The 15544-nt window shown below is 46.6% G+C and overlaps 1 protein-coding gene across 2 annotated transcripts in view; it reads right to left on the bottom strand.

Moving 5' to 3' along the window:
* Positions 1-15544, bottom strand: part of LOC130408041 (cingulin-like protein 1) — a 34178-nt gene that overhangs the window by 14849 nt on the left and 3785 nt on the right. For both annotated transcript variants that reach the window (XM_056731446.1, XM_056731447.1), the window contains exon 2: positions 3006-3072. The gene's annotated coding sequence lies outside the window, so the exon portion shown is untranslated. The remainder of the gene's footprint in view (positions 1-3005; positions 3073-15544) is intronic.

Here is a 15544-nt window from a genome sequence, read left to right on the forward strand (position 1 = left end):
GTGAGACATATATATAGAGAGAGAGAGACACATAGTGAGACATAAGAGAGAGAGAGACACAGAGTGAGACATATATATAGAGAGAGAGAGACACAGAGTGAGACATATATATAGAGAGAGAGAGACACAGAGTGAGACATATATATAGAGAGAGAGAGACACAGAGTGAGACATATATATATAGAGAGAGAGAGACACAGAGTGAGACATATATATATAGAGAGAGAGAGACAAAGAGTGAGACATATATATAGAGAGAGAGAGACACATAGTGAGACATAAGAGAGAGAGAGACACAGAGTGAGACATATATATATAGAGAGAGAGACACAGAGTGAGACATAAGAGAGAGAGAGACACAGAGTGAGACATAAGAGAGAGAGAGACACAGAGTGAGACATAAGAGAGAGAGAGACACAGAGTGAGACATAAGAGAGAGAGACACAGAGTGAGACATATGTATAGAGAGAGAGAGACACATAGTGAGACATAAGAGAGAGAGAGACACAGAGTGAGACATATATAGAGAGAGAGAGACAAAGAGTGAGACATATATATAGAGAGAGAGAGACACAGAGTGAGACATATATATAGAGAGAGAGAGACACAGAGTGAGACATATATATAGAGAGAGAGAGAGACACAGAGTGAGACATATATATAGAGAGAGAGAGACACAGAGTGAGACATAAGAGAGAGAGAGAGACACAGAGTGAGACATATATATAGAGAGAGAGACACACAGACAGAGAGACTTTGTTGTAGGTTTAGAGATGCAGTTCATTACATGACTTAAATAGCAGATGTGAGTGATGTTAGCGGGTTGTTGACGGTTGCCAGGGTGTTGCTAGGGTGTTCTGGGTGATTCCCAGGCCATTCACAGTCAATTTAATTCATAGTATGTTTAACAATTTTATAAAAGTAAAAGTGTGGTAACAAACAGCAGGACTTTTTCTCTGTCTGAGCGACAGATGAGAGCAGATAATGAGACAAGAGCGAGTCTCAGTGAAGCAGGTGTGAGCCGACGGGTTCTTTCCAATCACATCCATGTTAATTTATGAGGTGAGATGTTCCCACAAACACACAGACGCCGGTCAACTTTACTGTCTCTCTTTTAAGATTGAATATTAACTTTACTATTGTTTCGACGACACACTCGAGTCGGATCTGAAATATAATACAGATTCATTTAGATTTTGAGGTTATGCAACAGATGATTTTAGACTATAACGACTAACCCAAAGATCATCACAAAAGATGGAAAAAACCTGGCAGACGAGAAGCTCTAAAACAACAGCACATTTACTGGAAGACACACCCCGACACATGAAGATGTGCTACAACATGAGGACCACACAACACACGCTCACTCAGAAATACACACACACACAGGCATTACACACATTCTGTCATGCAGACATTATATACCGAAACGCTTCAATTACTAATTTAAAACCCTTGAATACGGTTTAACCAAAATCCTAAAGGCAATATCATTTAATTCTTCTTCTTCTTATTCAAAGCAGTTTTTGGTCTTATTAACTTCCTCTTATGACACATGCAGTCTCCACAGAAGTGGGTCGCAGGTCATTCCAATATAAAGCTGAACAATCTCCACTCTTCTCTTAAATCATTTTCTTCTTTTGGTTCTTTTAAGTTCAACTTATTTTCTTATTTGAAAACAACGTGTGTGTGTGTGTGTGTGTTTGTTTTTAATGAATGTCTCTGTATTTTTCCTTTTTTTATAGTTGCTCTTGTATGTTAATGTGGTGACTGTACTGGTAAGGTGTGGTGAGTGAGCTGTTTTTTGTTTTTGTTTTGTTTTGTTTTTTATTCTGTTGTTTTGTTTTATTTTTTGTATTTGTTGTATTGTATATTGTATTCTGTATGTGCCATTGGCACCCCCTTGAAAATACACAAACACACACCTGCATTGCACACAAAGACACACTCAAAAATACACAAACACACACGCACAACATACACTTGCACGCATTGCACACACACACAAATATACAAACTCAAACACACACACATGCACCCTCACACTCAAAAGTACACTAACTCAAACACACACACTCACATATGCACGCACACACTTGGACATGAACACACATACACACTTTAAAGAAAAACACAATCTCAAACACTCACACATGCACGCACACGCACACACACACACACACACACACACACACACACGTACTGGACAAACACACACACACACACACACACACACACACACACGCAAACAAAAAAAATTCACACACATGCACACTTAGACTCAAAAATACACAAACACACACTCACGCACTGCACACACTCAAAAATACACACACACTCACACATGCACACACACACAAAACACATGGGAACTTTACATAGACATGTTCAAACTCTGTATTGTTTCTTGTAATCCCTAACACAAACCATCACGCAAACCTTTCTGCATGTTCAACAGACAGACGGACAGACAGACGGACAGACAGACAGGTGGAGGACGATGTGCCTGATGGTAAATAATGTTGGTTGGGCAGGTCGAGCTGGTTTTCTGTGATATTCCAGCCCTCACCACAAAATAAAACAGAATATGTGTTTACACAGACACACTGCAGCAGGGCATGCTGGGATGTGTGTTAAGTGTGTCATTTCTGTAACTCTACAATCTCCACACAACACTGTCAAATAATCACAGATTCACCTAAAGAAAAACAACACGCATCAGTTTGACCCAGACACACACTCATGATGATATCATTGTTCTGTCAGATGCATGTGATGCATTAAACTCCTGCACACATGTGTGACTCTATGCATGTGAACACATGGCTCAACTGCAATTCCCTAAAAACTTCATTAGTCATCAGCAAACATCACTCAACACGTGACCATTTCACTTACATGTATATACTGTAGTCATGGACCTGATTCACATTCTCATTCATTATTCATTCATCTGAAGTGTCTCATAACATGTGTGTGTGTGTGTGTGTGTGTGTACTTACTTGATTTATAGTTTCTCTTTCTGTCGTGAGGTGTTTCAGACTGATGTTCCTCTGGTTCAGCAACACACTGTTATAAAGCACACAAACAGAGCAAAACATTCATTTCATGATGAACTGTACACTGAATTACACACTGAATATGCACAACATCTCATTTCTGCATGAGACATACGGACGGACAGACAGACCGAAAGTCAGACAGACAGACAGACGGACAGATAGACATACAGACGGACAGACAGTCAGACAGACAGACAGACGGACAGACAGTCAGACAGACAGACACCTGTTCATGTGTTTACTGTATGTTGAGTGAATCATGAAGTTCTGAACTAGCGGCAGAGAACCTTCACAGCACATAAACTGATATTGGACAGAAATAATGTGACTAATGGACTGAGATGGAGTTGGAGGCGGAGATTTTCAGTCCCAGATGGGACGGTGTGATGGAGGACATATCAATCTGTCGAATCTGCTCCTACAAATCACGACACATTTCACCTGCTTAACCACGACACACATCCAAACACATGCAGACACTCACAACACACGTGCATGAAATGCAAGCATGCGCTAAAGACAGCCAAGTCTAGACCGGAGGAATGACATTTAATATATCTCCGGCATCCTTTTGCGTGTGCACCTGTACTAGTTTTATTAACCAGCACAGGGCCGGACGCCATCGTTCACACACAAACTCACCAACAATGATTCATCACTCATCATTAAATCCTGCTGGAACAAACACAGACTCAACATCAACATGCCAAAACATTTCTGCTGCTGTCTGAAGACGCTCACAGACAGACGGACGGCCATCAGACAGACAGACAGAGACACAAACAAAACGATGAACAAACGTACAGAGACACAGAAACTTTCGGTGGACAGATAGATGTGCTCACTGTGTGTCCAGTGATGTTTGAAAGCTTGTCATTGCATAACACACACACACACAGTTTCACATGTTGTTTGTTAACAATAGAGTCCAGTGTACACATCACAGTATTCATCACACTGCCATCAATCACAGTGCACTGCAGGAAACCACAGACAGACACCCATGACATCATCGGTCAGTCTATGAGTGTGACACAACACACCAGAAGCTTTAAAATCCTTAAGACTTAAGATGAGATATCTGACATCCTACACAGCCCAAAGCATGTTGTGAAACTAAACCGAACCCATATAACACATCACACACACACTATAAGAAACACCTTAAACAATGAATAAAATCACTGAATATAAGAGAATCATACTTACACACACACTCACACACACACACACACCGTCTGGAAACGTCTTGTTTTCTGTTAACAACAGTGTTTGAGTTTGTTGCTGTGTGACCCCCCCTCAGCCCCCCTCACTCAAACTGTATATGTGAGAGAGAGAGCAAGAGAAAGAGAGAGAGTGAGAGAGAGAGCGAGGGAGAGAGAGAGAGAGAGAGAGCAAGAGAAAGAGAGAGAGGGAGAGAGAGAGAGAGAGAGAGAGGGAGCGAGAGAGAGCGAGAGAGAGAGAGAGAGAGAGAGAGAGAGAGAGAGAGAGAGAGAGAGCGAGGGAGAGAGAGCGAGAGAGTGAGAGAGAGAGAGAGAGAGAGAGAGGGAGAGAGAGAGGGAGCGAGAGAGAGAGCGAGAGAGAGAGTGAGAGAGAGAGGGAGAGAGAGAGAGAGGGAGCAAGAGAGAGAGAGAGCAAGGGAGAAAGTGAGCGAGAGAGAGCGAGAGAGAGAGCGAGGGAGAAAGTGAGCAAGAGAGAGATCTTCACAAATCTACAGTATAAGAAGTATGTAAACACACACGAAACCTCAGCACATCTCAACAGGAGCAGACATGGGACGGCGGCAGACTTTCAAACGGGCGGAAATCAGAATCAAGGTCACATTCCTGCAGAGATGTGTGTTCTCTCATAAAACAGCAGAAAGACAAACACACAATAAAAATGAGGACAATCCCTTCACTTCATTACGGTCTACACAACACATGACATATTTAAGAACACAACAGATAAGATTTGGAGAAGAAATGAGCGGTTATGTAAGAACAGGTGGTGAAACATGTCTTATGTTCAAAGTTGTGAGTGACCCCGTCCCTGTGGCACACAGGTGAAAGGCATGCTGGGATCAGGGCGTGTGCGGGTGGGGCTGTTAGTGGCTGAAAGCCAGCGCACACACACACCTTCAGCAGGAGGGTGTGTGTGTGTGTGTGTGTGTGTGTGTGTGTGGGTTTGGGTGGGGTTGTTTTAAATGTTGTTCAGTTAAGTTTAAAGAAGTGAAGACACAACTTTCCGTCCTGTCAATCACTCGCTCACTCTCCCACAAACTTCTGTAATGCTGTCATCGTCATCACGGGTCTCTACAGGACTTCCCCAAAATCACCAATGAAAATGTTTCCAAAGGTCTCTGTGACCTTCACAGCTGAAGTGTTTCCATGAACTGGTCTGCCCTCAGGCCTAAACAGCAAACACACTATCCTTCTGACAACAAGCGAGTTTACACCAAAAACGGTTGCTTTTGTTGAGAATGAATCATAAACTTGTGTTGAATACGTGAAACAATTCATCAGAAATAGAAATTCTTGGAATCAGAAACCGAAAGAGTAAACCTTAATGTGGATCTGTGGAACACTAAAAGATATTTTGAGAAATGTCTTGGAGGTTCTGTGTTCATGCAATGGAAGTCAATGGAGTTTGGTGTTGTTAGATCGTCAACATTCTTCAAAATATCTTCTTTTGTGTTCATTCAGGTTTAGAATGACACGAGCATCAGATCAGCAGCTGACACTGTCCTTCAATCCAACTGCACGAGTTCAACATATCTGACAGGTCAATGTCCAGTCAACGTCACATTCACTCATCTATGACATGCATTCCTGTTGCTATGACAACGTGACTCATTCCACCGGCATTCTGTATAAGAGTCACTCCCACTGGATGAATTCCGAACACGCCCCGAATGCTGTTGCCAGGAGACGGCAGACGCTCAAGCTCGGACCTTAACTTTGATGGTCAGAAAAAAAAAAACTTTAGATGCAAATGAAGGACGAAGCACTGGACCCTTCACATGAGAGAGAAAGCTGAGCTAATGATTAGAGACAGAATTGAGTAAGTTTATGATCCTCCAACTTCGGAGAGTCCAGAGAAGATCAGTGACCACAGGTTTTTTCAGATTTTTAATATCGGTCAAGCACTCAATGAGTAGACACTAGACAGGACAGATCAATATATTAGTTGTGCTCACTAGAGACCATTGACTAAATACTATAAATGATCAACTTTGACCAGTCAAAGTCATCTGAAGCGTAACACTCACTGATGTGTTTACAGCAGCGTACAGAAGCACAAATATCTAAAGATAAAAACAAACACTTTGATGTGTGGTTTTTCTATAGTAAAAGTGTTTTTGGGCAGATTGGTTTCCACAATTTTACAACAAATACAATGTAAAACTACTGTTACTGTAGAGACCAGAGTAACTGTCTGCGTCAAGGCAACTTTAGTTTACCAAAGAGTTTGAAAACGTGTCTGTTCATTAAAATAAACTGAAATATGATAATTTATCAATTCATAATAATAATATTAATATATAAATAATAATAATTAATATTATTGGAAAAACGAAAATTTGAAATGCTGCCTAAAAAATAAACTGAAATAAGTTAATAATAATAATAATAAAAGTAAAAGTAATAAAACATAAAAAGTAATTAAAATAAAATAGAGAAATAGTAGGCTTGTTAAATAAAGAAAAAATAAAATGACATTCACAAATAACACGTTGCTAAAAATGAAATTATAATGAACATAAAATCTAAATAAAAAAGCTAATTTAGAATATATTAATATATATTATAAAACTATGCTAACTCAGGTCTGCTACAAATAAAACAAAAACATGGTTACTATAGTTAAACCACAGTTAATTTCCTCTTACAAATATTAACCACGGTTCCCTTTCTGTCGGTCTCTCGACGTTGTGTCGAGAACGACAGATGGGGTTCGCCCTTGAGAACCAATCAACTCTGACTACTATAGAAAAGGCCAATGAAATTTGGCGAATGCAATTTGCATGCCGGGCTCCGCCCCCGGAAATCCGGTATAAAAGGAGGCCGGCGTGCAGCATTCACTTACCTTTTGTTCTTCAGAGCCATCGCTCATGAGTACAACTCAGGATTCAATCCTCTACAACTACACGCTGGTGCTACGACGTGTTACAGCGGATCGTCCCTTCCTGCAGCGACCTTCCCCTGGGCGTCTCGGCGGTTCCGGAGGTGTTAGAGATTTTTTCTAAAAGTCCTTTTCAGGACTGACTGAGCATTCTCCAGCGCGGCATGTCCCGCTGTTCTCTTGGGTGCGGCACCCTCATCGAGGAGGGGGATGGACACGATCGCTGCATTAGGTGTCTGGGCGTCCAGCACACTGAAGCAGCGTTCGTTGACACATCTGCCTGCACTGCGGGCAGATTGTCATTCAGAAGTTGCGGTCACGGGTGGCTGTCTTCCTACGGGAACCAGCCACCATTTCGTCTGCTACCCGGGCTGTGACATCTGTGGCTACGGCCCCGATGACCACCCACGTTAGCAGCGTTAGTGATACGGGGAACTCTGCGAACGTAAACCCGCCAGCCAAGTGCTCACGGGCCGATCGCACCCCGATTCGCTCTTCTGAACGTTCCCCAACCGGCGGTGGCATACCGTCCGGATCCTCACGCACACACTCGGAAACGATGTGTGACGTAGATGAGATGTCGCTCGCAGCATCGGAGGGAGACTGGCATCCGACTCTGCCGAATCCAAACTCCACCCCCAGCGGTCGAGTTCAGGAGGAAGCAGAAGTGATGTCATCCGTGCTAACCCGGGGATGCGTGGTTCCCGAGGTCGGTGCGCGGTGCAAACCGCGCCCACCCCGGGTGCCATGTTTTTCCCGGAGGTGCATGAGGAGCTGTGTAAAACTTGGAACGCTCCACTCACGGACCGTTCCAGTGAAACCAGCTCCGGCTCCCTTACTTCCCTCGATGGTGAGGCAGCCAAGGACTGCGTCGAGATCCCCCGGGTGGAACGTCCGCCTGCGGTGCACCTGTACCGCGGACGGCTACCACCTGGGGGGGGATCGACCACTCCTACCGTCCAAAGCACGTAAGACTTCGGCATCACTGGTGTCGAAAGCTTGCGATGTTGCGGGCCAGGCTGCCTCCTCTCTCTATGCCTTGGCCATCCTGCAGGTCCGCCAGGCCAGGGCGTTGAGAGGGCTCCACGAGGGTAAGGCCGACCCGGGTATAATGCAGGATCTCCGTGCCACCGCTGACAGCGCTCTACGGGCGACTAAGGCGGCGGCACGGGCCCTGGGTCGGACGATGTCCACGGTAGTGGTCCAGGAGAGACACCCCCGGCTATACCTTGTGCAGAAGAGTGACAGCAAGGAAGTCCGCTTTCTTGATGCACTCATCTCGCAGGGTGGGTTGTTGGTAACACCGTCGAGGACTGCGCTCAGCAGTTTTTTGACGGCGAAGCAGACAGTGGCAATTAACCACATTTTTTTCACGCCGCGACTCGGCCGCCTACAGGCCTCCGAGATCTCACGTGACGTCTGCTTCCCTGCAACCCAGGACCCTTTCGGCATCGGCTCCGGTTCCTGTGCCCCCACAGGCGGCACCCCGGAAGCAGAGGTCGAGGGGGAAACCTACACCCCGTCAGCAACCTCCTCGCGAGAAGGGACACTGACGGGAAGACCCCAGGGAGAACAACATCGGGCCCGAACCTTCACAGCCACGGCTCTGATCGGTCGGTACGGGACGACTCCTGCCTCGTCACCAAAGCCGGGCCCTTGTTAGGGCTTGGCGCCCACTTACTCACTGAGTTTTCTGTTCTCCCCGGGTTTACTTGCAGCCGATCGCACACTCCACTGGACTGTGCTCGGCGAACCGACCTCACACCCTGGCGAGGCGTGAGGTCGTACACATACGACAGCCGTCACCACTCTCAAACCGACAGTGCGTGCCGTTGTCCCGCCAGGCAGGTAAGCAGGCGGAGCAAAAACCTTCCCTCCGGGGACTCCCCGCGACATGGTTAGCTCCGCCAGCCGACGAACCACCCCCCGTGGGAATGATGAAGCAGACCGTCCCCTTGGTCACCCTGTCACAGTCCCTGGGAGCTCGAGAGCTGCCCACACTGTCTCGCTGGCTAATGAGGGCGGTCCGTCTTGGTTACTCGATCCAGTTCGCCAGAGACTCACCCAAGTTTCGGGGCATCATCTCTCCCTCTGTCAGAGGCAGGGACGCCTCCGTACTTCGGGTAGAGGTCACCACCCTTCTGGCAAAACAGGCATCGAGTTCGTCCCTCAAAACCAAGATGTTCAGTGGGTCACCACCCGCACTTCATCGTTCCCAAGAAAGACGGCGGGTTGCCCCCAAAGGCTGCGTACCCTGAACAGAGCACCTTCACAAGCTGCCATTCAGGGTGCTCACACAGAGGCGCGTCCTGACATCTATGAGGTGTCAGGATTGGTTCGTGGCAATCGACCTGAAGGACGCTTACTTTCATGTCTCGATCCTCCTCGACACCGGCCGTTCCCACGGTTCGCGTGCGAGAGGCGGGCATATCAGTACAGAGTCCTCCCTTTCGGTCTGTCCCTGACCGCCCTTTCTCCCTGAGAGGAGGAAGGCGAGCGGGTACTAAACTATCTCAGCGACTGGCCTATCTTGGCACACTCGCGAGATCTGTTATGTACACAAAGGGACCTGGTGCTCCGGCACCTAGGTCGATTGGGACTCCAGGTCAACCAAGAGAGGGGCAAGCTCTCCCCAGTGCAGAGCGTCCTCTTTCTCGGTATGGAACTCAACTCTGTCACCATGTCGGCACACCTGTCCGCAGTTGTGCCCAACCAGTGTTGAACTGTCTGAAATGAACATTTTAGGCAGACAGCGGTCCCCCTGAAACAATTCAGAGGCTCCTGGGACACATGGCGTCCTCGCGGGCTAATACCCCTCGAGTTGATGCACATGACACCGCTCCAACACTGGTTTCAGAGTCGAGTTCCGAGGAGAGCGTGGCACACCGGCAGCAGGCGCATGGTGATGCCGCCCTGCTGCCGACGCACCATAACCCCTAGTCTTTATGACTTTTTCGACGGACTCAGGTCCCTCTGAGCAGGTTATGAGGCAGGTCGTGGTGACGACTGAAGTCTCCCTGCAGGGGTGCGGTGTAGTGTGCAACGGGCACGCAGGTGGGGTGTTGGACGAACCCCCGCCTGCGCTGGCATATCAATTGCCAAGAGTTGTGGGCTATGCTACTTGCACTGAGCAGGCTACGGCCTCTCGTGCGAGACATACACGTGCTGTTCCGAGGACAGCACTATAGCTGTAGCGAATACAGATCGTCAGGGTGGCGTTCGCACACAGCAGCTAAACACAACTTGCTCGACGCCTCCTCCGGTGGAGTCAACAGGTGACTCGTTCCCTGCAGGCCACACACCCCGGGCAAACTGAACTAGACAGCCGACGTGCTTTCTCGCCAGTTTATGCCTCGTGGAGAGTGGCGACTCCACCCCCGTGCAGTCCAGCTCATTTGGAGGCTGTTCGGGTAGGCCCAGGTAAAACCTGTTCACCTCCCGTAACACCACCATTTGCCCGCTTGATAGTCCCTGCCCTCGGCACGGATATCCTTGCGCACAGCTGGCCGCGGGATGGGCGGAAGCACACCTTCCCCCCCCAGGAGCCTTCTTGTACAGACTCTGTGCAAGGTCAGGGAGCAGGAGCACCAAGTGTTATTGGTTACACCACACCGGTCTAACCGCACTTGGCCTCAGAGCCGATGCTCTGGATAGCGACTCCCCCTGAACCATTCCCCTGACAGAGGACCTGCTCTCTCAGGGGAAGGACACGTTCTGGCATCCCAGATCAGACCTCTGGAACACCCATGTCTGGTCTCTAGACGGGACGAGAAGATCCTAAGATGGCTACTCCCCCTATACGGCTGAGACCATCACCCAGGCTAGGGCCCCATCTACTAGGCGGTTACACGCCTCTAGACGGTGCCTCTTCTCGTCCTGGTGTCTTTCTCAACGAGAAAGACCCACTGAGGTGCTTGATCAGGATTGTGTTCCCCTCCTCACGAGACTGGAGACTAACATCTCCCTTCCACACTGAAAGTGTATGTAGTCGCTATTGCCACTCATCACGACTCAGTCGGTGGAAAGTTTCTAGGGCAACACGACCTGGTCACCAGGTTCCTAAGCAGCGAGAGGGCGGAATCCGCCTCATCTCCGCTCCATACCCTCTTGGGACCCTAAGTGGTCCTGGGGAGCCTCAGGGCCCCCCAAAGAGCCCCTCGGAGGTTCCGATCTTCCTCATAGAGTAAGACGGCCCTCCTGACGGCGCTCACTTCCTTCAAGAGGGTAGGGGACCACCGAGCATCCTCCGTGTCCCTGGATTGCCTTAAACTCGGCCCTGGAAACTCTCACGTTATCTTGAGACCCAGGCCCGGATGCGTGCCCAAGAAGTTCCCACTACTCCCTCCGGGGCCAAGTGGTGAACTTGCAGGCGCTCCCCATAGGGGAGGAAGACCCAACCCGATTAGTGTTGTGTCCAGTACGTACTGGACCGCACGCAGAGCTCTGAAGCTCTGACCAGCTCCGTGTCTGTTGGAGGACAGCAGAAGGGGAAGGCTGTCTCCAAACAGAGGCTGGCGCACTGGGTCGTGGACGCCGTTACGACGGCATTCCGATCTCAGAATCTCCCATGCCCATTGGCAGTGAGGGCTCACTCCACACGGAGTTTAGCCACCTCCTGGACACTGGCAGAAGCGCCTCTCTAGCAGACATCTGTAGAGCTGCGGGTTGGGCTATGCCCAAACACCTTCGCAAGGGTTAACAACCTTCGCGTAAACCCGGTGTCAGCCCACGTCCTGCGTGGCGACATGTAGGACTGGCATCCGGGGGGGCGTATGCCTGCGAAAGCACCTTTCCACCCTCTAACAGGTTGGGTCAGTGTGCTATTTACCTTTTCTTCTTACCCGAACACATCGCTAAGAAACTGGTACCTCACCAGCCTCCCTTCTTACCCAGACACTGGTTAAGAATAGGCATTCCATCCATCACCAAACAAGCACCCCCTGGGGGCTGGCTGGGCAGAGCAGCCTTCCCCCTTAGGCCGGGATACCATGTGAGCTATCACAGATAGCTCTAACCGGACCTAGTGCTACCGGACGTCTGTAACACCCCCTCCGTGGGCTGTTCCGTCTGATGTATCCTCATGAGAATGGTTCCCACTCCTGGTAACCCATGAGCTTCCCCAGGTGGGCCTCCACCTCGCGGTTAACTACTCAGTCCGCACGTTCCATGCGTTCTCCTCCAAGGACGAGACCATACCTATATCCACCATATTCCTCCCCACGGGTAGGAGGTGGCCTCTGTAGCGCTTCTCTGATTAAGAGTCGCGCTTACCCGGTGTAAACTGATCTGGACGGCCTCTCGCCTATAGAGAGCTAAGGCCCCGTCCGTGAAAGTTACCGGTCAGGGCTGTACCCATCTTTCTCCAAGAAAGCTCTGGAACCCCCCGACCACCACACTGGAAGGTTACAGTCTCACGAAAGCTTCGAGATGACACGCCCAGGCTTGTTACCGTCGCTTCGCTAGAGATTGTGACGCGATACAGCGTTGTGGCGTTTTCCATAGGCAACCCCATCTGTCGTTCTCGACACAACGTCGAGAGACCGACAGAAAGGGAACGTCTTGGTTACGTATGTAACCTCAGTTCCCTGATGGAGGGAACGAGACGTTGTGTCCCTTATGCCACGAACACGTATCGTATTCTGCTGCAGTTTGAGAGGTCTCAGGCTCTTCAGAACAAAGGTAAGTGAATGCTGCACGCCGGCCTCCTTTTATACCGGATTTCCGGGGGCGGAGCCCGGCATGCAAATTGCATTCGCCAAATTTCATTGGCCTTTTCTATAGTAGTCAGAGTTGATTGGTTCTCAAGGGCGAACCCCATCTGTCGTTCTCGACACAACGTCTCGTTCCCTCCATCAGGGAACTGAGGTTACATACGTAACCAAGACGTTTTACTATAGTAAAAGTCTAAGCATGTTTTATGGCTGGATTGGACCATTCGGTTTACTACACTATGGTTAAACTATGACAAAAGCACAGTGAATTTGTGGCTGCTATGCTTTCATTATAGTAACCATAATTCTGGTTTTATTTGTAATAAAGTTGTGGTTCACTTGTGTAAGGAGTAAGGTGACCAGCTAAACTCTGCTGATGTATCGATGATGTGTGGATGTCTTTATTGATCTGATGGACACCGAGACGCCAAACACATTCAGGTGTTACAATAACAATATCATCACAGACAATATCATCACAAAATCATCTTCAGGTGTTTTCTCAAGAGCTTCACCACCAGCGTGTGTTGTGATGGGAATCTCTGGCCATTACAGCCGAACAACAGAGCGATGATGAGAGAGAAGTTCACACGCCTGCACGTTCACCGAGCAATCATCTCTATAGTGTTTCATCAGATCATCTGTAAACAGATCAGCATTGGGTATATAATAAATATAAAACTAAAGAACTCTTATTAACTTACTAAAGTATTACAAATGTGAAAAAGATACATTAATGCATGTGTTCTAAAGTTAGACTTTCAATGTCAATTCCACTATTGTATACATTACACAGTATTTAGTTCAATTACATCTGAAGTAACTGCAATGAAATTACAGAACAAATAAAAGTAATCCCTTACTCACTTCTTTAAGGGAAAAATAATTCAATTACTGTAACAGATTACTCAGTAACTAGTTACGCCCAACACTGAAACAGATTATGTTATATCATCACATCGGTCTCGTCAATGGAGCCGGCGGTCCATCTCACAAAACCGTGTTGTTCAGACAGAAGAACACATTTATGCTTGTATTTTCAAGGGAAGAACCAGGACAGAAGAGACGACGGATGACTTGTTGACATTAAGATTTAAGAGCTTGCATGACAAATTCTTCAGGGAATATTTCAGGCTATAATGAGACAATAGATTATTACAGATGACTGAACGTCTTAATTCAAGCGAATCACAGACACAAAGACAAAGACACACTTACAAGACACACTACTAAACACAAGAATGACTACACCTGTCTAGACAGCACCAGGAATTCACAATCGGATATCAAAGCTTGAATGCTGGTGATTTGCAAAAGAAAGTTTTCAAACATTTTAAAAAGCAAATGATGTTTGCTGGGATACGAATGAATCTCTCGCACCTGATCTCAGACCAGCAGACATCTCCGGTCCTGACTGAAGAAAGTTTACTTCGTGAGCAAACTAACAAACTTTGTCCCATTGAAACTCTGATTTGCGGGTTCATTACAGCGGAGACAGAAGCCCAATCAAGACTGAATAATTGGCGAGTAAATATTGGGCGGTTGCCAGGTTTTGGGTTCATGAGACGAGCTGGGATTCTTCAGAGAGCCGGAAAAACACCAGACGACTGACTTAATATGCAAATCAGACCATAATGAAACTAAAAGACTGAAAGAATGACTGATGAGTGACACACACACACACACACACACACACACATGTTGGGTTTATAAACTCTGTGGGGACAGTCCATAGGCGTAACGATCTTTATACTGTACAAACTGTATATTTCATCCCTAAACCTAAAGATCATAAACAACTTTTAGCATTTTTTGATTTTTAAATAATATCTTTCTGTACAATTTTTAAGATTTTTTGCCCATGACACGAGTCCCCATGTGTTGGTGTGTATTCAGGTTAAGGTCCCCACTGGGATATAAAAACCACAACTATTAAAATATTTATTTTATCTGAGAGATCAAATAAAATGTAGGCCTAAATATTATTTTAAAAACATGAAATAACAATTAAAACTGAACTAAAATAAGTTTGAGGCACTACAATTATTAACTGAAAATAAATATAAATTCCAAAGCACTATTTGAAAACAAACAAAATGAATGAAAATGTATGAAAAGACCACAAAATGTAAAGTACAAAAAAACACATATAGACTAAAAAATTGACGTAAATGCAATTAATAATAATAATAACTATATCAGGGTGGGACAGGTTAAATATAGAATTATTGTGTGTGTTTATGTTTACATTGTGGTTTGTAGTTCTTTGATTACTGATGATAATAAAGCTCCTGTGTGTTTGACAAGAGAAAAAACAAAGTGGCTTGACACACAGATATACAGAGAGACTGAAAATGAGACGTTCTGTCTCCTAAAGGAGTTATTATTATTACTGCACATTCAGCGCGTTTAAGTGCAATTAAAGCAGAAAGGTGACACCACCCTCACTCCACATCTAAAGACCCGACCGGGCCCTCAGGACGATCTCATCACAGCCGTTCATGAAGTGTGTTCACACCGCATCATATAAACACACACGCTACATGATGTGATCTCCATTACCTACACAACACCTGAACAAAACGCCTCTTTTGTTGCATTTCAGTGAAAGCTGAACTGATAAATAATATAAAAATCTCTTTCACCGCATCCTAACCAGTATTG

The sequence above is a fragment of the Triplophysa dalaica genome, chromosome 19 (genome assembly GCF_015846415.1).
Source record: "Triplophysa dalaica isolate WHDGS20190420 chromosome 19, ASM1584641v1, whole genome shotgun sequence".
In the NCBI taxonomy this organism is placed as follows: Eukaryota; Metazoa; Chordata; class Actinopteri; order Cypriniformes; family Nemacheilidae; genus Triplophysa; species Triplophysa dalaica.